The sequence below is a fragment of the Leptidea sinapis genome, chromosome 1 (assembly GCF_905404315.1).
Source record: "Leptidea sinapis chromosome 1, ilLepSina1.1, whole genome shotgun sequence".
NCBI classification, from domain to species: Eukaryota; Metazoa; Arthropoda; class Insecta; order Lepidoptera; family Pieridae; genus Leptidea; species Leptidea sinapis.
In genome coordinates, this window is record NC_066265.1 from 12,426,503 (window position 1) to 12,449,200 (window position 22,698).

Here is a 22,698-nt window from a genome sequence, read left to right on the forward strand (position 1 = left end):
ATCAAATTCAAATTCAAATTCAAACATTTTTATTCAAAATAGGATGTGAAATCACTTATTGAAAGTCAAAAAAACTACCACCCATTCCAAAGTGAATGCCTCAGTAGGGCTGATATTTTCACAGGGTTGTATGATTAAGTTTAGTATGTACCTATTTATTATGTCTGACCTAAATGACTTTTCGTTCTCATTCTTTGTCTCAGGTGGATATGACGTCCATCACACACAATTTATTTAACATGAATGACGCTATGCTGGGCTATGTTTTTGTAGTGTTTTACTTTCCCGCGGGGGTTTATAGAGATCCATACCTTCTTACAAACTCTCGCATTTATAATATTAGAAGATACTTCTTTGGAAAGCTAAAGTGTAGGGCTTATATTTTTTATGTTTTTGTAGTGTTTTAGTTTCCCGCGGGAACTTCATCGTCAATTTTATGGGATTTGTAAATTTTATCATACACATTGATAAATTTTACTAAATTAGGTGCTTATATTGATGTGTATTAAGCTATGAATGATAATAAGCTATATGAAACTATAAATTTATAACTTTCCCACAGGAAATCGTTAATTTTCCAAGATGAAATGTATCCAAGATGTTGATCGGCAATATAAGGTCGTCAACATGCAAAAATTTTATTAAATTATGTGCAAAGTTATGTCACTAAGCATCACTAAGAATCTATCCCACGGGAACTCTTTAATTTTCTGTGATGAAAAGTATTCAAAATATTTAACGGCAATATAAGGTATCAACATGCCAAATTTCATTATATTATGTGCAAAAGTTGTAGTGTACTACGCTATATAAGTAATTGTAGGTTTTCAACTGTCCCACGGGAACTCTTAAATTTTACGTGATAAAAAGTATCTGAGATGTTCACCGGGGATGTAAGGTATCACCATGCAAAATTTCAATTAAATCGGTTGAGTAGTTTCAGAGATTAGCCCGTATAAACAGACATACAGACAGAGAATAGATTTGAAAAAAATCGGGACTTGTTCTGTATCTCTTCCTACATCCCCCTGACTCGGTTTTGATCCTTTTTTTTCTTTGTACAGAAATTTGATCTCTAAAGATTTATTATTAGTATAGATAATAAATTTTTATATAATCCTGGACACCTGCATGATAATATTATTATCACTAATGATTATCAATAAATTTTACAGCTATGAGTAAATAAGATACAATTAATAGCATTCGTACTTAACACAAAATAGATATCTTTCTTATTAACAAACGAAAACATTTCAAATTTTAAGGAAAATCATTTCCCTGATCATGGCATTTTGAAAAGGGTAATAGTTAAATAAATAAAGACTGCTACTGGTCATCTCTGGAGGCGGCCTTTACCTTTCTTTGAGAGGGTTCTTGGTAACGAAATAACTTTTTTTTTATGGAATAGGAGGACAAACGAGTGTACGGGTCACCTGTTGTTAAGTGATCACCGCCGCACACATTCTCTTGCAACGCGAGAGGAATCACAGGAGCGTTGTCGGCCTTTAAGGAAGGTGTACGCGCTTTTTTTGAAGCTACCCATGTCGTATCGTCCAGGAAACACCGCATAAGGCAATTTATTCCATAGCTTTGCAGTACGTGGAAGAAAGCTCCTTGAAATCCGCACTGTGGATGACCGCCACACATCCAGATGGTGGGGATGATACCCTAACTTGTGGCGTGTAGTGCGAAGGTGGAATTCAGGCAGGCGGCAGGAATCAGGTGAAACAGCTCTTTGGAACAGTCCCCGTGATAAATGCGGTAGAGGACACACAATGAAGCGATGTCTCTACGCAACGCCAAGTGATCCAGCGCATTGGGTCCCCGCCACTTCGGGCTGCACTGCGTTGCACGCTGTCAAATGGATCGAGCTGATACTGGGGATATTAATATTTTTACTTTAAAATCTAACATTTATCTAATTATATCACGTTATGTTACATACTTTACTAATACTTTCAAATCAAACTACACACCTTGAAATGGTTACATATTAAACTACTTAACCATATTATTTTTAACGTTATTCTTTAAATGCATTAAATTAAGAAAAATAAAATTGTATCTGTAAATAACTTTGCATGCATATTCTTATTGAAAATTGTACTAGGAATAAGCAAGTAAAAAAGGCTTTTTATTTATTACTAGCTGACCCAACAGACTTCGTACTGCCTCAATGGATAAATAAAAGACCTAAACTTTTGTATGAAATAAAGTCCAAACAAACGAAAGGAATCCTTTTTTTATTAAAAAAAAAAAAGCTCATAAGAATGAAATTTTATTATTATTTTCTATTAATTACACATGATGTTGCTAACTTACAAAACAGAGTTTTCCTAAAATACTGGCAATTTATATGGTTTCAATTTGATATTGACAGACACACACAGTTATGATACAATAATAAGCTTTCTGATAAACTATATTTTTTAATTTGTTTTTTGGTGGAGTTAGGTAAGGTAGTACCTAAAATTTAGTTAATTTTATATCACCTGAGAAAACTTTCTCTAAACTATTTCTAACTAGAAAGAAATGTAAAAATTCTAATTAATTATTCATTTCAAACTATTCTTTCAATTTGTTTTCTAAATGACGGGGGACACATCAAAGTAAAAACAAATTTGTTGTTTTTATTTAATTCCGAGCGTTTTCCTATTTATCCACTTTTTAACCTTCCCTGGACTTCCTCAAATAATTTAAGACCAAAATTAGCCAAATCGGTCCAGCCGTTCTCGAGTTTTAGCGAGACTAACGAACAGCTATTCATTTTTATATATATAGATTTATTATAATAGGTAAAGGGTAATTAATGATTTCAGCTCGTTTAATATTATGCTCATCTATTCCCGCATAATGGTTTCTTAACACTGACACAATTCTGCAGCAACAGTCTTTGTCTGCAGTCTTGATGGTCTGGTAGTTAAGTGATTTCATATTAAATAAAAACCATGCACTTGGACGTCACGGGTTTTCCTGCCTAAAATTGGAAGGCCGTATCAGTCGTCACGCCAGCATTAATGAAGTCATCCGCAGGGCATTTGCCACTCTTAATATACCAGCTCTTTTAGAGCCAATATTAACTACCGCGATGGCAAACATCCTGATAGAATGACGCTCGTGGCTTGGGCACGGGGAAGGACGCTGGTGTGGGACGCGACTTGCGTCAAACTGTCTCCTTCTCATATCCAAGTTACTTCAATTGGTGCTAGGGCTGCTGCTTCGACTGCCGAAGACAGCAAGCGTCGAAAATATTTCGGTCTCAATGAATCTCACATCTTTGTACCGTTTGGTGTCGAGACACTTTGCCGTGAAACCGAGAGGCGCGGAGAATGTACAAAGTACTATCTTCGCGCCTCAATAAGACAACTGGAAGCCCAAGCACTGGCAGCTAATCCGGTCAACGAATTAGCCTAACTATCCAACGCGGAAATGCTGCCAGTATTCTTGGTACGCTTTCACGTAATGATAGTTTTAATTTTATGTAGTCATAGTATTGTAAATATAGTTAAAGATTTGTTTTGTTTGAATAAAATATTGTAAAATAAAAACCTAATCTTAATATGAATGTATTGAACAATCATAATAATTTATAGGAATCTATCTCCTCACTACTGGAGGTAAGCCGTCAGCTCAGCGAATATTGTCTTGTTTTGTGCCATGTGAAACAAGTCTCCCACTTTATTGATATTCTTCCATTACCTAATGTTCAGATCTTCAGTTCCCTTCTACTTTTCTATCATCAGAAGTTGCAAAATGGGATATATGCCATTTTGCGTGGGTTTTTTTTTGTTTGACGGTCAGCAACATTCCCAGTTTCTGCCAACGTGCTGGAGTATCTCGATCTACAAAACTTTCTTATTCCAGCTGATGCGTAGGATTCTCCGGTAAGAATATATATATACAGGAGCATTGCCGGCCTTTGAGGAAGGTGTACGCGCTTTTTTTCAAGGTACCTATGTCAAATCGTCCCGGAAACACCGCACAAGGAATCTAATTCCACAGCATTGTTACTACAATACTACTTGGAACTCCCCGTAATAAATGCGGTAGAAGACACACAATGAAGCGACGTCTCTATGCAACGCCAAGTGATCCAGCCGAGTACTGGGTCCCCGACAATTCAAGCTGCTCTGCGTTGCACGCTGTCAAATGGTAAGGCTGATACTGGGATGCGCCAGACCAGAGATGACATCAATACTCCGTGGCCAGACCTGACCTGTCTACAAATTTTTATTCTGCTTCTGTGTATTGTGTGCAATCAAAGTCCTGACTTCTCTATCACATAATAATATAATCCAGATGGAGTATTCATATACTGGGCCTTATAGGTAACCTTGCGGGGGCAATGCAACAATTCGTTCCGCAACGTTCTTGTGTCGCTTGTGCTTGATAAATACAGCTATTTAAACGACAATAATTTTAGGCAAATATATCACAATGTTGAAAGTTTATATTAAAATTCACAATATCTTGTCCACTAAAACACAGTAGACATATTACTGTGCTAAAACCGTCAAAAGACCGCCAATATCTACGTATCCCTACACCAAAGAGAATTTTTTACCGGGTGGCTCTTGGCTCTAAGAACCATAAACAAAGCGCATGTTTTTTTGACAAAATAAATTAGTATTTATTTTAATTAGCTGGCGGCGGAAATTTCTGTTTGGCATACAACGGGAACATTAATTTGTGAGATATTTTTTTAGTAAAAAAAAATGTGTTTAGAAAGAAATCATAAGACCATATTATTGCGTGTCCACTATACTAAAATAATACAAAAAATTCAATTGCAGTATTTTTATTTTGACGCGTTTAGCAAAATAGTCACAATTTCTCGTACAACTCTGAAAGAGCGGCGATATCACAGCACAAATCTATCACAAAGCATGTTTTTTGCTTACAATAACCAAGCTTGTTTATCTAGCAACCCGTAACATAAATCGCATATTGATACCTCGGCTATTGTAAATACAAGTGGCTATAGAGCCTCAAGTGGCCGCGCCATGTTTAGCGCCAAAACAGCTGAACAGGTGGCGTCGGCGGTCGCGCGGGACGTGTGAGCATAGCAGAGAGCAGATTAATTATCGAAACAGCTTAAACTTATTTAAGCATTTCTCTTATCTCTAATATACAAAACATCTATTGAAAAATCAAAGTGAACATTACATTTCACGCAGAACATGAATGAAAACGATAAGTAAATGCATTTATTGGAAGAGTATAATTCTGATTTGGCCTCAGGATCACCAGAGGACTTGGACAGTGACTCTGAAGCAGAAGACCGGGTTTCCTAATTGGTCTACTACTTTCAAATCTAATGGCAGCGATATCTGTAAAAAACAAAAGTTTACGTGTAAACATAAGATCAACAGATTTCTTTAAGTTTATTTCAAATGTTGCATTTTAATATATATAATATATTTTTGAAGTTATACTTCGTTAGGCGCGTTATGAAACAAAATGATGAAGGTGAAATCTTAAGATGCGCGCGCATCACTGTAACAGGGTGAAGTTGGTTCCTAAAATTTTCTGCCGTTTGCGATATTCGTTATTTTTTTGGTTTATTCGTCCATTATTAGGATAGGCAAAGGTATTCGTTATTTAATAATTAATTGTCAAAGCCATCTTTGAAAATTATACAATATTGTTATTTCTACAAACGTAGAATAGCACGAGGAATAAATAATTTATAGGATTTTTGCTTAGTTACGCCAAAGACGTATAACTTCTTGCGTGCATACATGAAATGTTAGTACCTACGAAATGAAATGAAATTTATTTATTGGGTTGAATACAGTATATACATTATAGATCTTAAATTTATTGCAGTGTCTTCTATCCGACTAACTTAAATGAGCATGCAAAAAGTTTACTTAAAATAAAATAAAAAAACACTATAATTTTTTTTGTCAATTAACCATTTAAACAGGAGTCCAGTAAATCGTTTCTGTGGTAAGTTTCTTATTCCTAGAGGTAAATGATTAAATAATTTTATACACATTGCGTAGCTACTATATGGTATAATGTTTTTCTGGGACAGTGACCATAAACGAGTCTAACCGGAAATCTGTTGGAACGAGTCAAATAAATTATTATTAAGTTTTACAAATTTACACGCTTCAAATATATATATATATATATTGGGCATTTAACTTTTTAAATAAGTATTTACATGAATAAATAGGTCGGACCAACTCCACATATACAATTTTTTTTTTGAGCAACAAATGCTTGATGTACTCCTGTGCCAATTCCCCAGGTGAGAATACCGTATCTGAGTACTGAAGCGACATATTCATGGTAAGCCATTAAAGATAACTTATCAGAAGCAATTCTCCTAAATCTTCTAAGGACATACACAAATCTATAAAGTTTAGAGCATACTTTATCCAACGTATTCAGAGAAATTAAGGTAAGTAATCTAAGATAACACCTAAAAATATAGTACTGTCCACTTTTTCAATATGTATTCCATTATAGTTAATATTTAGATATCAGTTTGTCTACGTCATTTTACACAAAATTGCATATATTTCATTTTCAATAAATTCACAACTAATTCATTATTATCAAGCCAATTAATAATATTTTTCAAAATACAGTTAATGTTCCATTCATAATCCTTAAAATTGTCAGTATTAGAGTACATGAGAATCGATATATAATCAGCAAACATAAAACAACGGTGTTGAGAAAAGTCATAAATATAAAAAATAAACAACAAAGGACCTAAGACAGTGCCCTGGGGAACTCCACTTTTACAGTTGGAATAGGATGACTGATGAGTTATTTTACATTGCCTGCGTCCAATTAAATATGATTTAAACCAAGATAAAGCAGGGCCTCTAATATCATACCTTTCCATTTTTCCTAATAAAATATCGTGACTTACGAAATCGAAAGCTTTGCACATGTCAAGATATAGAACAGTTGCCTGGTTTTTGCAATCAAGATTCTCAGTAACTAACTTTAATAGGTTAAAAATGGCAAAGGAAGTGGATTTACCCTTTTGAAATCCATATTGATTTGGTGAAATTATATTAAATTCTACACAATAATTCATTAGTCTTAAGTCTTTCTCGAAAATCTTAGCGAAGATATAGATAAGAGTTATTGGAAGGTAATTAGATATATCTTAATTATTTCCCTTCTTAAAAAGTGGTATTGTGCGTGACTCTTTAACACATCCGGGTAAGTACCTGTTTCGAAGGACAAATTGATCAGATAAGTCAAAACAGAATCGCAATTCCAGACTTATATAATATCTTTGTACAAATTTCATCTAGCTCACAAGCATTGGTATTCTATAGTGACTTTACTACTTCTGCAATTTCTAGCTCACTGAATGGCATAACAAAAAAAGAGTTAGGCACTAAGTCTACAGCCCTAACAGCATCAGCTGGGGAACTTTTTGATTTAGGTTTGATTGTTAAATTACAAAAATAGTTATTAGATTCGGTTATCATGATAGATGGATCAGAAGTCCCAACATTTGAGGTTTTCAAGACTGAAACATCAATGGAGGTGCATAGGTCCTTTCATCTTTTAGAATCTATTTGAGCCTTGCATATGCATTTCCTCAATAGTTTAAAGTAGGCTAAATATCTTTTCTTAATTTTTGAGATTCTATGCCTGTAATATTCAAAACGGAGCTTTTGCTTGACTTAACTACTATTTCTAAGCCCTCTAGTTATCAAATTAGGTCCTGACAATTTATTACTCTAATAAGAATTTTAGGGAAGCATTGGTTGTACAGAAGACAAAAAAGTTCATGAAAACTAGTGAATGCTTTGTTTGTATTTCTTTCAGTTAAAATATCAGAAAAACTTAAACGTTGCAAAAATGACACAAACTTGTTTTGATTTTCTACACACATACTTTTTTTGATAATGCTAGCAATATGTTTGTACATTAGCGAATTTGCTAGAAACTATGATTATCCATAATGTTTACACCAGGAATACACATATACTAGCAAGTTTAAATGCCTACTATTCGGTTAAGTCAAGTTAGTAAGTCTTTTGTTTGGCGATGTATATGCTCTTACAACATGATCCCAAAAAATGTACAAAACATATGTGTAACGAAATTAAAAAGAATTGTTAAAAATAGTTTATGTGGTAAAGGTTATTATAACATAAATTACTTTCTTAAGGACACCACATATTAGAACCGTCACCCTCAGACTTTTTAATAGTTAATTTTATTGTACGAACTGTTAATGTAACGAAATTTTGCGCCCTTTCTATTCAAGGATGATGAAGATTTGATATAAACGGAATTTATCTATTTATTATTTTAAAATATGCTTCAAAATGTCGTTTATAGTAAAATAAAAATATGAAAAAGACTTGCTTATAACAATTATATCAAATTATTAATCAACATTAATTAAGGTAACTTTTTTAACCACTAGAGTAGGCTTTATATCTCCGAGGCCGACAGTGCTTCTGCAAATGCAAATGCCAACGCGTAATTGGCGAGGGTAAAAGGCCCTTATCTCATTCCTAAATGACAAATTACATCATTACTCCAGGAGTTGTCAGATTGAAAACTACTAACCGCCAGTTGCAGAAGGCATCCTTAAAGTTAATGTTTAATTTAAATTAAATTTTTCGTTTTTTGATACTTTTCAGTTTTAGAAATCGGTTTTTTAAAGGTTGTTTTTTTTTTTGAAATACTGATTCCAAAAGTTGTGGTAGAAGTGGTTCTTTTGTGATTCAAATTAAGAAATCTTTGTCAAACCACTTTTACACTAAGTATTTATATTTTAATATTTATTTCGTAACTAAGTTATAGTTCTTTTTCATATGATATTTAAATGGCTTAGTTAATTAATTATACAGGTGTACTAACAAGTGACGTCACCTGTTAGCACAGACAACATTAGATGCTAATTTTTTCTTAACATATTATAATTTGTTAGCACAGAGAACATCAGCACAACATTTTTTTTTATAAAAATAAGGGATGAGACGAGCAGGACGTTCAGCTGATGGTAATTGATATACCCTGCCCATTGCAATACAGTGCCACTCAGGATTCTTGAAAACCCCAAAAATTCTGAGCGACTCTACAATTGCGCTCGTCACCTTGAGACATAAGATGTTAAGTCTCATTTGTCCAATAATTTCACTCGCTACTGCGCCTTTCAGACCGAAACACAGTAATGTTTACACATTACTGCTCCACAGCAGAAATAGGCGCCGTTGTGGTACCCATAATCTAGCCGGCTTCCTGTGCAAAGGAGCCTCCCACATTAAAGAAGTAAATTACTTGATGAATACTTACGGGAGGAAATACCAATTGTATGAAAAATGAGAACTTGTATTTGACTATCTCATCCTTCATCACCGGACAATAGGTATTTTCAAGGAAGTTGCAGGTGATGGCTTGTTCACCTAATGGGTAGTCTATTTCTTCTCCAAACAACCTTGGAATTATATACGTTGTCATACTGCGCGTAGTTGTCGCTGTAAAATATTTAAAATTTCAGATACTGGTATGAAAAGGCATTTATTTTCTCAAAATTAATTCAATTTGTTACGATTTTAAAGTGATAATCGTCACTTCTAGGATTAATACACAAATCAAAATTTTAAAACAAAATTTGTGAACGATTCGGGACTCGAACCCACGACCTCTGGCGTTCCGTGCCAGTGCTCTGCCAACTGAGCTAACTCGAATTTCTAAACTTCTGTTTATTATGGTAAAACAGAAGTTACATACTTAATTATTTTAACAATTATTAAAGTATTACATCATTTTCTGGAGAAAATTCGTAATATTGTATTTTTTTATCATGCCATATATTTTAGTTCCTGTCTTAATCTGTACTTTTGTGCCAATTAAGTACTTGTACAAAACAATTTCGATGTTTCACATTCACAAGAACAAATTTTAATAATGTAGGTAGTAGGTTAGAATCACTGTTTAGGTAGGCATTTACTCAACAAATCAAAGTATAATAATTATTAGTATTATATTGTTAAAATAATTATAATAATAATATGGACACACTTTTTACACAAATTATCTTGCCCCAAATTAGGCATATATATAGCCTGTGTTATGGCTTGCAAGACAACGATATATTTAATACAATATTCTTACTTAAACATACATAAATACATATAAACATACAGAAATACATATTAATATACATAAATACATATAAACATCCATGACTCGGAAACAAACATTATTATGTAAGTTCTGTTTTACCACAAATAAACAGAACATTTGAAATTCGAAGCTACCACAAGAGAAAGTACTACGTAATACGTATAGATGGCGGTACCAAGTAACACAATAAGGACAAATTATAATAATATAGGTATTAGGTTAGAATCACTATTTAAGCATTTACTCACCAATGAAAGTATAATAATTATTAGTATTACATTGTAAAAATAATTATATAAGTTGTGTTTTACCACAATAAACAGAAGTATTGAAATTCGAAGTTACCAGAAGAGAAAGCACTACGTAATACGTGCAGATGGTGGTAACAACAATATAGCGTGGCGAAGCGTCGCCACGACCTGTATCGCCACGCCAACAATCAGGTTTACACTCCGCCGATAGATGTTTCATATCAAAAAGCAAAATATAATCGATTTTTTTTTTACAAACAGCCAGTATGTCATCAACAACAAAAAGTTTACATACCTATGCACTTTGAGTGAATAAAGACTTAGAAATTAATCAATATAAATGGTAAATTTGTAATATCATGCATGTTGCTTAGACTTTTTTGATGTGTGTATTATATAAGCACGATTCATATATTGGATGCAGCACCTTACAAACTAATTTGGTATTTACCTATATAACAGTCATTTTTACCAGTGGGAGACTCCTTTGCACAGAATGCCGGCTAGATTATGAGTACCACAACGGCGCCTATTTCTGCCGTGAAGCAGTAATGTGTAAGCATTACTGTGTTTCAGTCTGAAGGGCGCCGTAGCTAGTGAAAATACCGGGTAAATGAGACTTAAGGCGAGGTTTTCCCAACACTTTAGGTAAAAATTGCGCGAACGTTAGATTCGTTAGGTACGCATGGACACGGGCGTCGGGCATGGCTGAGAACGAACCGAGCGATGCGGGTCAACGACCGCCGGTCCAGAAGGACCGCGTAATATTTTTTAAAACTTACAGTTGTGCTAGAGTACGGAATTACTGTTATAATATTTTTTATGCATTTTTGAAGTAAATCTTTTTTATCGACGTATGAGAGAAATGTTATATTACGCGCAAAATTTTGATTTCAACATTATAGATATCGTATCCGAGATTCTCGAAGGTGCAGAGAACTAATTTGGGATGATTTTTGAAATCCAAGATGGCCGCCGCGCAAAATTAAGTGAAGATAAACATGTCAAAAAATTGGAACCGTAGTATTTTTAGAAGTATTTTAAGTAGATTTGTAAAAATTTTACTTTCTAGGACTATAGCGCCTTAACAACTTATGTCTCAAGGTAACGAGCGCAGTTGTAGTGCCACTCAGAATTTTTGGGTCTTGCAAGAATCCTGAGCGGCACTGCATTGTCATGGGCAGGGCGCATCAATTTCCATCAGAAGAACTTCCGGCTCGCCTCGTCCCTTATTTTCATAAAAAAAAAATTAAAATACTCTATTTGGTTGTAAAGAGTGGATTGAGATTACTGAGAACATGCAAGAGAGCAACGCTCATCTCAAGCTCGTTGTTAAAAAAGTTGACTTTTTTCGAACGTATTATGGTAAATTCAGTAATGTAACAGAAATATTTATAGTGACTACTAGTCGACCCAACAGACGTTGTCCTGTACACACGTCTTAAATTTGAAAGATTGGTCCAGCCGTTAGGAGGAGTTCACTAACATACGCATGAGCAGGAGAATTATATTATATGGAGGGAATTGAGAATCTAAACCAATCTCAAATTCACTGAAACAAACAAAAAAATCATCAAAATCGGTCAAGTCGTTTAGAAGGTAGTTTTATTGTGAATCTAAGCCATTCTCGAATCCACCTGAAGACACACACCAATCTCAAATTCACTGGAACACACAAAAATATCATCAAAATCGGTCCAGCCGTTTAGGAGGTAGTTTAATTGTGAATCTAAGCCATCCTCAAATCCCCTTGAACTCACACAAAAAATCTCATCAAAATCGGTCCAGCCGTCTAGGAAGAGTTCTGTGACATACACACGCACACAAGAAATATATATATAAAGATTTAAAACGCTTAGTTTAAACCGAATTGATTGTATTTGACTTTGAACCAGACAAAAAGCGTTTGTACGATCCGCGTTTGCGTTTTGTTTCGCTGTCTTTACGTTTTACGTCACGTTTACGTTAAATAAACATACATACTCGTACACTACAGGTTGACCTGAAAAAGCGACCTTTAAATTTGAAATTAAACTACGTGAATTCTCTACCGCAGAACATAAGCTGGGAAAGGAAAGTTTGAACGCGACTGCTTTCTGTCTGATAGAGCCCTTGAGGTAAATTTTTCTTATTGCAAAAATATAGAAAAGTCATGTTGATAAACTAGAAATAAAAAAAGATTTAAAATAGATCTCTTAAGAACGCTAATGCATATCATGATATTTGATGATGATAATTACTTACTTCGTTCAATCAGATTCGAATATAAATATTGTTATTAAGATTGATTGCGAAGTTTGATCATAAAGTTGCGTTTATCTTTAAAAATACCGTTCGACTAATAGTTCGGTCTTTGGTTTTTCTTTCTTTGCGTATAGAGTCTTTCCTGATGTAGAGTTAGACTCTAACTAAGCCACAGCAATTCTCTAACTGTTAGAGGATTGCTATAGCTTCTATTTAAGATACTACCTACAGGTTGTAGTAAGGTATGAACGGCATTTCATGTCACGGATTGGATTGAACGCCGTACATTTAAAACTAATGAAGTACAACCACGGACATTCTATTGCTGTTTATTACATTGTCACAGGAGACGAAACGTGGATTTATTGTTTTGAACCCGAAAAAAAACAGCAAATTTATGAATGGGTGTTTGAAAATGAGAACAGGCCAACAAAAGTCAGGCAGGCGAGAAACGTTAGTAAAAAAATTATCGAACATTTCTCTCGGCTACGGGTTCCATCTGCACAATTCCATTTGAAGATCAAAAGAGTGTTAATCCCAAATGGTATTCTACCATTTGTTTACCACGTGTGTTAAAAAAAGCTCGCGAAAGACGACCAAAAGGCCGCGTTCTACTACATCATGACAACGCTTTATCACGGGCGGCCCACAAAACTAAGTCTTTTTTAGCTTACAAAAAAGTACAACTTGTTACATATCCTGCACATAGCCCCGACCTAGCACCCTGTGATTTCTGTCATCAACATCATCATCAGCCGGAAGACGTCCACTGCTGGACAAAGTCCTCCCCCAAAGATTTCCACGACGATCGGTATTGCGCTGCCCTCATCCTACGTATTCCGGCTATCTTGACCAGATCGTCGGTCCATCTTCTGGGTGGCCTACCAACACTACGTCTTCCGGTACGTGGTCGTCATATGATCAGATGTTTCACTTTTACAAATTCCGAAGAGGCAGTGATACCGTTCAATCACCAGTCATTCGTTCATTCAGTCCTCCTGTTTTAAAAAATGGTTCGATCGCATGAAAACATGTTTATAATGTAAAAGAGAGTATTTTGAAAAGCGATAAACGTAATATTTTGGTTATATCATGTTGTTTTTTTAAGTAACGCAAAACTTTTAGTGTGACCTACGTGTAAGCATTGCTGTGGCTTGTACTTACGTGCTCTGAACACCACATGCATAGTGGCGTTAGTTCCTCTCTGAGCTTGGCAAGGTGGATCTATGCATCCTTCAATATACACGTTGATGGGGAGATTGCCTGCACCAGCGTCGCCTGACGAAGTAGAAATAGAATCCATATGATATAAATACTAATAGGCCTGCCGATCCCAAACTTTTTGGACAAATTTTATGTTTTCTTATTTAGCAATGACACGGTCGAGATGGACACCTGATTGTATATTATCTGAGCCATCCATTTCTGGAAACAACAGATCCAAAGATGGTAAGAACCCACGTTATATCGACATAAACAATTTAGTCGTATATAGAGAAAAAAATTATTGACAACCACACTATGGGCGGATAATAAAGATTCAGTACATGAGGATATTATTTAAGTCATCGACAAGAATCAGGTCATTGGAACACTTTCAGTATTAAAAGTAGTAGAAAACGCAGAATGTAAAAATAGCTCTACGGGGTCTAAACGGTTGTTGATATTCTCCCTAGCTCTTCATGTTGTTTTTAGTGATTTCAATGATAGTTTTAATGTCATTATAAGAAAAGAACAAATAATTTTCTACTATTTTATTGTATTTGCAACTAAAGGTTTTATCTCAATAAAATGTTTAAGTAGGGATAACAGAGAGAGTTGTCATACTGAAACATGCAGAGCAAGCCTATAGGCTTGCTCTGCGAGATCCCTTTCTGCATGGACGCACACCAAGAAAGGGAAGATATAGATGAGAGCAAATGAGGAAAATTTGAACAGTGGATTCCTTGAACTCTTGTATTACTTTTGGTATTAGGCTCGAAAACGAAATGGATAAATAAAAAGAAGTTTTTGTGCATCGTATTTCTGATATCTGTGATACATTAAGTAAAGAGATTGGTGATCCAACTGAACTAGCCTACTGATGGTACAGCAGTGCTGCAGTACTATCTGTTGCATCTCTACCAACAATTTCATCATGGTGATGAATCTATTGATTATACCACTTCTACACTTCTAGTAGAGACTAGACAGTGGAAACATTTATTTAGAGAAATAAATGAACGAGAAAACAAGGAAAACATAGTAAAAAGAAATAACATGTACAGAAATGAAACCTTATAATACTTATATTATTAGTACAGCTAAAAATTTAGACAATATAAACATTATTTTAATTGAAGACCTGAATGCCAAGGTAGGGAGCAAATTAGATAAACTTGTTATTGGAAAATATTGAGGAAAAATGTTGACGGACAGTGGCTTAAAAATTATAAACAGCTTTGTTAAAAAAAAGATAATTAAGAAGGGTACATGGAAGTGGGTTTGGTGGGGAAACTTGAGTTTACACAAATAAAATAAAAAACAAAATTACAGCAACACAAAGAGCAATGGAACGAAGCATCCTAAAGCTAAGGAAAATACAAAAAATTAAAAGCGAGATTATAAGAAAGAAAACCAAGCTTTCAGATGCTCTTGAATATGCTTTAAAGCAAAAATGGCAGTGGGCTGGACATATCTGTAGAGTAAAAGACAAAAGATGGACACTGAAGATAACAAAATGGCAAGGGCCGATAGGAAAAAGACAAGTCGGAAGACCCAAGAGACGGTTGGTCGACGACATAAAAGAGATAGCGGGAAATTAAATGGATGAAAACAGGACAGGATAGAGAACAATGGAAAAATATGGAGGAGGCTTTTACCCGAAAGGGGTCCGAATTAATCCAATAAGTAGCATTAATTTTAATTAATTTTACTAACTTAGTTTACTTTTGAATTAACTGTTTTAATTTAAGTTTAAAATCTTATTTAAGTATACAAAAACAAAATGTAACAAGTTATTCGGAATAAATAAAGCTTTATTATTATTATACATGGAAGTGAACATCCCCAAGTGGCAGGCAGAAATGTAATCGATTTCATTCTTTCAAGAGATATAATAATATTAAATGATTTAAATATGAATATTAATTACAGTGAATAAACCTAACTGTAATACATAAAAAAACCTTAAAAAATCTGGTTACATAATATAACTCTTCTGTACTTGCTAGACGTGAAAGTTAGCAATAGGGCTCTTGTTATTCTTCTGTTCTTTATTAATAATAATATCTAACGATAAAATCACTGCATCCCAATTTATACATTTGCAATTTGTACAGAAATTTGCCTTCTGCAGTGATATTTAGGCTTAAGATTTGCCACCGTCATAAATTTGAGGATAAACTTACACGGTGAAATGTTTGTACTTTGTGATTTCACAAAGGCTGCTACGCACAATATCACTAGAACACGTAACATCTTGCTGAACACCCAATGAGTAATGAAATAATATTTGGGCCGTTGTTATCAGATGATTAATACATACCTACATATCTAACGGAATGTCGTTTGGTGAATCTTATGCCGATTCAATCTACTGTGTTATCTAATCATATAAACCTAAAATCAATTTAATTGTATTGAAGGAATAGATACGTTATTGCCCGCTATCGGGTGTATGGGGACGGATTTATGCAGTAAGTAACGTTAGTTTTGACAGAGATAAACTTGTATTAAATTGTATTATTTTACTCCCGTATTGTCGTTTTAAGACAGAGGTAAGGTTGCTTAACCTTATAACTTAGTAACCGTACCTAAGTCGTACACCGGTAACATACTGATTTATATACCTAAGTCAAATCTCTAAGTAGTTTAAGGACATACCCCCTTATTCAAAAGTCTGCTAACTTAAAGCATTGCTTATTCTCACTCTGTCTTCTTCTATTGACCTAAGTCAGATTGAATAAAACACTCCTAAGCGGCTGTTTAAAGTTAGCGGACCATTATGAATAAGGGGGTTAAACTCTAACGGCCTTATAAATAAACTATATCGCTGACAACAATATAATGATAATTCTGAAGTTTTCCAAATGCCAATCAGTCTTGCAAATAAATGCGGGAATCGTTACACGTCGGAATAAATCAATCGCAAGCAAATTGTCTATTTGTAAACATTTTGCATATTCTTGGTTTATTCTCAGGTATAGCTTTTTGACAATTTTTATTGTAAGGCCGTAATGATTTATATTTAAATAAATAACACACTAAAGAAACTAGCGTAATAGCGCACACATAGAACACTGTCTCTAATCAGTCTAACTGACGCACTTTCCACTCACTCAATAATTAATCATTACTCGATTTTTCTCACTTTTATCTCTTCTAAGTTATTCGCTTATTAGTATCACATTCAAAATACCTAACGTTAACCTGAGTTAGGCACATTCCTAAGAGCCCTAGAGCTACAAAGGGAAAAAGGTGGATGGCCAGCCGCCTCTAGGATAAAAAAAAATATATAATATACCTAGGTGCCCTAATATAATGATCAGAACTTTTTGTACAATATGTTTAACATTTTATTACGTGCATATGAGAAAAATCTTTATATTATTGGTAAGCTGATAGTGAATCTTTTTGTCTGTGCTCAATTGTACCTTGTTCGTATGGTTTTTTGCTTTTGCGTAGCTTTTGTATACATCTGTGATCCAGCAAGGTTTGTGGTCTAAATTAACCATTTTCCGAATAAAGTACCCGCTATAAGTCGCAACACCACTACAAGTTGCATCTCTACCAACTTGACTTGAACACAACAATTACAACGCCACTCATAGACCTTATCACAAGGTTTGTATGTAGGCACTTCACGCGAAGACAATATTATGATAAACCGTATAATATTAGTAACAATTTATGAAATTACTAATAGTCAAAAAATCAAATTTTATAAGCAATTAAATAAGTGAGATAGACAAAAAAGTCGTTAACTACAAGTCTCTACAAAAATAAAGAAGGCAAGGTAAATATAAATACAAAAAGAATTGTCTGTACTACTTAAAAAAAAATCTATATAGTTTTAAGGTGTGCACACTGGAGTCTATTTACTAAATACGTCTAGGCTATTTGAGGTGGTATCATCACGTGTTTCAAGTTTAATAAGTTATATGTACGGACGGACGAGTAAAAAAACGATTCCGCGTGGTTATATTAGCAAGTGAAGCACCGTTATGCTAGTGTGTGTGCGGTTACGGGGGATACTTGTTTCACAATTTTTTCTCCCTTAAATAATCATATATGGCCACAAATACTTATAAAGTATCGTTTTTACACTTTTTCACAACGCACGACGGCATTTTTAAAATATTTTATTGAAACGCAAACTGATCTGTCACAGACGATGACAATTCTCATAATCCCGCCTATCGGCCTGTAGTAGTGTTGATGTGTGCGTGGGGCTATGTATTTACACATTAATCGGCTTGTTTTGGTTTTACACAGTTATGTAAGGTGACACGGGGTCCTTATTTTTTTACTATGTCGTGTTAAGTACCTTTATTTTGAAGTTTTCTTAAGAGAATGGGGACAGAGATTGTGTCAAGTGCCTTTTTTAAAGCTAGGAAAATACAAAGAGCTTTGTTTCTATTATCGATTTGATTTGTAATGTTCACTCATGAATATTTAATATCGTAAACTTCGTCGGTCTTAAATTCGTAATCTTTAGCAAATTTTAAAAATTTCGGGATAATGTTCTTTTAACAAAGGTTCTTTTCTATCATCCTGTAGCTGTACCTACAACCAATAATATCAATTAATACAAATGTCTAATATCTAACTTGTAACGTATAAAATACTATAAAAAATAATATAATACTAATATAGACCGTAGAAATAGTAATCGTGCATAATAACTGTAATAAGCGTATGCCGAAAGGTTCGTTCTGACAAGAACATTTTATTTTATATAACGTAATATTAGCTCTGATAAGAACCATTTCATAATGCTGTACATCAACTCATAGAATCATACAGATCACCAGTAGGTAATAATCTCATCAATGAACGAACATCGTCACGTTCTCTCGACGATCGCAGATATACTCACGTGATCAGTCATATGCTCCGCGTTACACAACCGCACAGCAAGGCCGAGCGTCCTCAAATGACGCGTCGGGACTCGGGCGTCGATCGCTATTCATGCAATTTTAATCAATGAGCAACAGCGTAGGTGCGGAATGCTCATTGACATCGTATGATCGAGCTTCGACGCGAGATTACACAAACTGCGATAGCATTAGTTTTAGAGCGAGATAGAACACATAATATTATTCTCAATTCTTAGTGAATGAAACGTTTTACTATTGGTTGAAATGTAAACTTTAGTATTGGTGTGTATTTTCTGAACTTGTAAATATTTTTTAGGTAACGATTGTAATTGGGTAATTAGTTTTAAGGATTTTGTATATATATCATGTAACTTTTTAATAAATATATCTTCCACATATTCCTCACAGTCAAGCAGTTGTTTTATTTAATCGCCAAACGCTCAGTCTCTAAAGTGGTGACCCCGAACAAGAACACCGACGGAAGGAACCCGAACAAGAACACCGACGGAAGCAAGCCAGGAAGCCCGAACAAGAACGCCGACGGAAGGAAGCCAGAACAGAAGAACACCGAAACTCTGCCCGGCTACACATTGAAGAACAGCTTCACCAGCTCTCCGAAACGACGAATTCCTGTTCGACAAATCTCTGCTCGAGGAATATCAACCCGACGAAGAAATGGAAGACACAAACCAGGCTCAGCCACTCCCAGCGCCAACCGCGACAGAAATCTCCACCATTTCACTGTCGATGCGCATACCACCATTTTGGCGGGAAAATCCGCGATCGTGATATCACAGCTTTGAAGCCGCCACCGATGATCTCAAGAGGAGTCAAGCCCAGCTGACACAGATGGTGCTCGTCCAATAAGAAAAGGCTGAAATCGATCAAATCTCCGACATCCTATTTAACATACCGAGAGACAAACAATATTCAGCAATCAAGGAACGTCTCATATCGGTGTATGAAGAATCCGACAGCCGCAAGTTCCAGAAGCTACTCGCCGAGATGGAGCTTGGAGACCAGAAGCCTTCACAGCTACTGCGACGCATGCATAACAGACAAGAAAACAAAGATGTCATTCTTAGTAGATACCGGTGCTAATATATCCGTCCTACCAAGAAAACTAGGCCTGACAGCAACGCCCCTACCATTTAAATTGTACGCTGCAAACAACACAGCAATTTCGACTTATGGTGAGAAAACATTAGAACTCGATCTCAACCTCCGTCGACCATACAAGTGGAAGTTTATTGTAGCTGACGTCACGAAACCAATATTAGGTGCCGATTTTCTTAACCACCATCAACTTATCGTAGACTTAAAAAATCGAAGATTAATTGATGCCGTCACAAGTCTTAAAGTCAACGCGCCAATAATGTCAACGACCTCACCCACAATACGAAGTATCGATATACAGGCCCCGTACCACGCGATACTCGCCGAATTCCCCGGTACCACGAGATTAACATCGATGCAATTATCGCCAAAAATTAACGTGGAACATTAAATTGAAACACAAGGACCTCCATTACATTGCCGTGCTCGTCCCATTCCACCTCGTCGTTATAAAATAGTGAAGAAAGAATTCGAAAACATGATGCAACAAGGACTCTGCAGACCGAGTAAAAGTCCATGGTCTTCACCACTCCATATAGTACCTAAGAAGAATGGCGATATACGGGTATGCGGTGATTATAGACGATTGAACAGCATAACCAAACCCGATCGTTATCCAGTGCCGAGAGTCAAGGACTTCACCCATCATCTGTCTGGCAAAACAATATTCTCCACAATCGACCTCAACCGCGCTTACCAACAATTAAAGACCAGGGAACAGGACATAGAGAAAACAGCTATCATCACACCAATGGGTTTATTTGAATTTCCTCGCATGTGTCCTGGTCTGAAGAATGCGGGACAAACATTTCAGCGATTTATTCACGAAGAGCTCCGTGGATTAGCCTACGTTTTCCTTTTCATCGACGATTTGCTCATAGCCTCAGCAAACGAGACTGAGCATCGCGATCACCTAAGAACAGTTCTTAGAAGATTGGAAGAAAACGGTATCACTATCAACCCCGCGAAGTGTAACTTAGGCCAAACGGAAGTCAAATTTCTTGGATACATCGTATCAAAAAACGGTATACAACCACCAGAAAGGAAGATTAAAGCCATTACCGAATATTAAAAACCGAAAACTATAGAAGGTTTAAGACGATTTCTAGGCATGTTAAATTTCTATCATGACCACATATACACCATGTCAAGAAACGTCATAAAACAATAATTGAATGGACCGACGAAGCATCACAATCATTCGAAGAGTGCAAGAATAGTATATCCATAGCTACCTTACTCGCTCACCCATCACATGATGCCCCTATCGCAATATTCTGCGATGCGTCTGACAATGCAGTAGGTGCAGTCCTACAACAATACATCGAAAATAATTGGCAACCGCTCGGTTACTTCTCAAAGAAATTCTCAGAGGCGGAGAAGAAATACTCAGCGTATGACAGACAACTCTCAGCCGTCTATAAGTCAGTGAAACATTTCCGTAAGATGTTTGAAGGACGTGAATTAATTATATTCACAGACCACAAACCCCTCACATTCGCTATGAATAAAACACATACAGCAAACGAAACGCCACGCTGAACGCGCCAATTATTATTCATCAGTGAATTCACAACCGATATTCGACACATCAGTGGAAAAAACAATATTATTGCCGATGCATTAAGTCGAATAGAAACAATAACAGTGTCACCTACGATCGACTACAGCGAGATTGCAAACGAACAAGAGCGAGACAGCAGCATAACACAACTCATTCAACAACCAAACTTAACCTTCAAGAAAATAAATGTACCTAACACGAACCCAGAATTATATTGCGAAACATCTACAAGTCATGTACGTCCTTACATACCTACAGAATTCCGCAGACAAATTTTCAATAGTGTACATAATATTACTCACCCAGGAATACGAACATCACGTAAATTAATATGTCAAAAATTATTTTGGCCATCAATGAATATCGACATCGGGAAGTGGAGTAATACTTGTATAAAGTGTCAGAAAAGTAAAATACAACGCCACACAGTCAGCAAAATTCAATGTTTTGACGCAACCGATCGTTTTCAGCATATACACATAGATATTGTTGGACCTCTACCTACCTCTGCTGAAGGACATCGTTATCTGATAACAATGATCGACAGACATACCGTGGTTGGCCTGAGGCAATCCCTAGCGACAATATTACAGCCGAGACAATCGCAGATATCATATACAATCACTGGATCTCAAGATTTGAATGCCCAGCGACACCAACAAGCGATCAAGGTCGACAATTCGAAAGCTCTCTGTTTACCAACCTCATGAAAACTATGGGAGTTAAACGGATATGAAGTACTAGCTATAACCCAAATTTACAAAAGTAACGGAAAGGTAGAACGCTTTCATCGTTGCTTGAAGACAGCCCTTTGTTCAAGGTTAACGAACACCTGTGGAAGGACACGAGGACAGAACACGAGGGAAAAATTCTAAGAATGGGGGTAAACCTCCTAAGGAAAAAAAATTAATGATTAATGATATTTTAACATAAAAATTAATATTAAAATTTATAATTTGATTTATATAAAAAATATTAAATATATAAAATATTAATATTAAAATTAAATTTAAAAAGGAATATATAAAAAAATAAAATAATCATAAGTTTTTCACTGTCAATGAACTACCAACCGTATTATTAGGCCTGCGCGCAGTTCTACGATCAGACACAGGCGTTAGCGCCACCGAACTAACATACGGCTATAACCTTCGTCTACCAAGTGATTTCTTCGACATAAACACACAAACTTCATCTACCTCATTGGATCATACCTACGTTGATAAATTACGTACCCATATCGCAGCTAATAAACCACACTCACCTACTTCACATCGTAATAACAAACACATATTTGTTCATCAAGACTTACATA

The 22,698-nt window shown here is 35.4% G+C and overlaps 1 long non-coding RNA gene across 1 annotated transcript; it reads right to left on the reverse strand.

Annotated features, from left to right (window-relative positions):
- Nucleotides 1-4,785: 4,785 nt before the first annotated feature.
- On the reverse strand, nucleotides 4,786-16,151 carry LOC126967479 (uncharacterized). The gene is made up of 4 exons (XR_007730002.1): nucleotides 16,013-16,151; nucleotides 13,788-13,901; nucleotides 9,295-9,476; nucleotides 4,786-5,333 (listed from the first exon to the last, which is right to left on the reverse strand). It is a non-coding gene; the product is annotated as an uncharacterized LOC126967479 (long non-coding RNA).
- Between the last annotated feature and the right edge of the window lie 6,547 nt (nucleotides 16,152-22,698).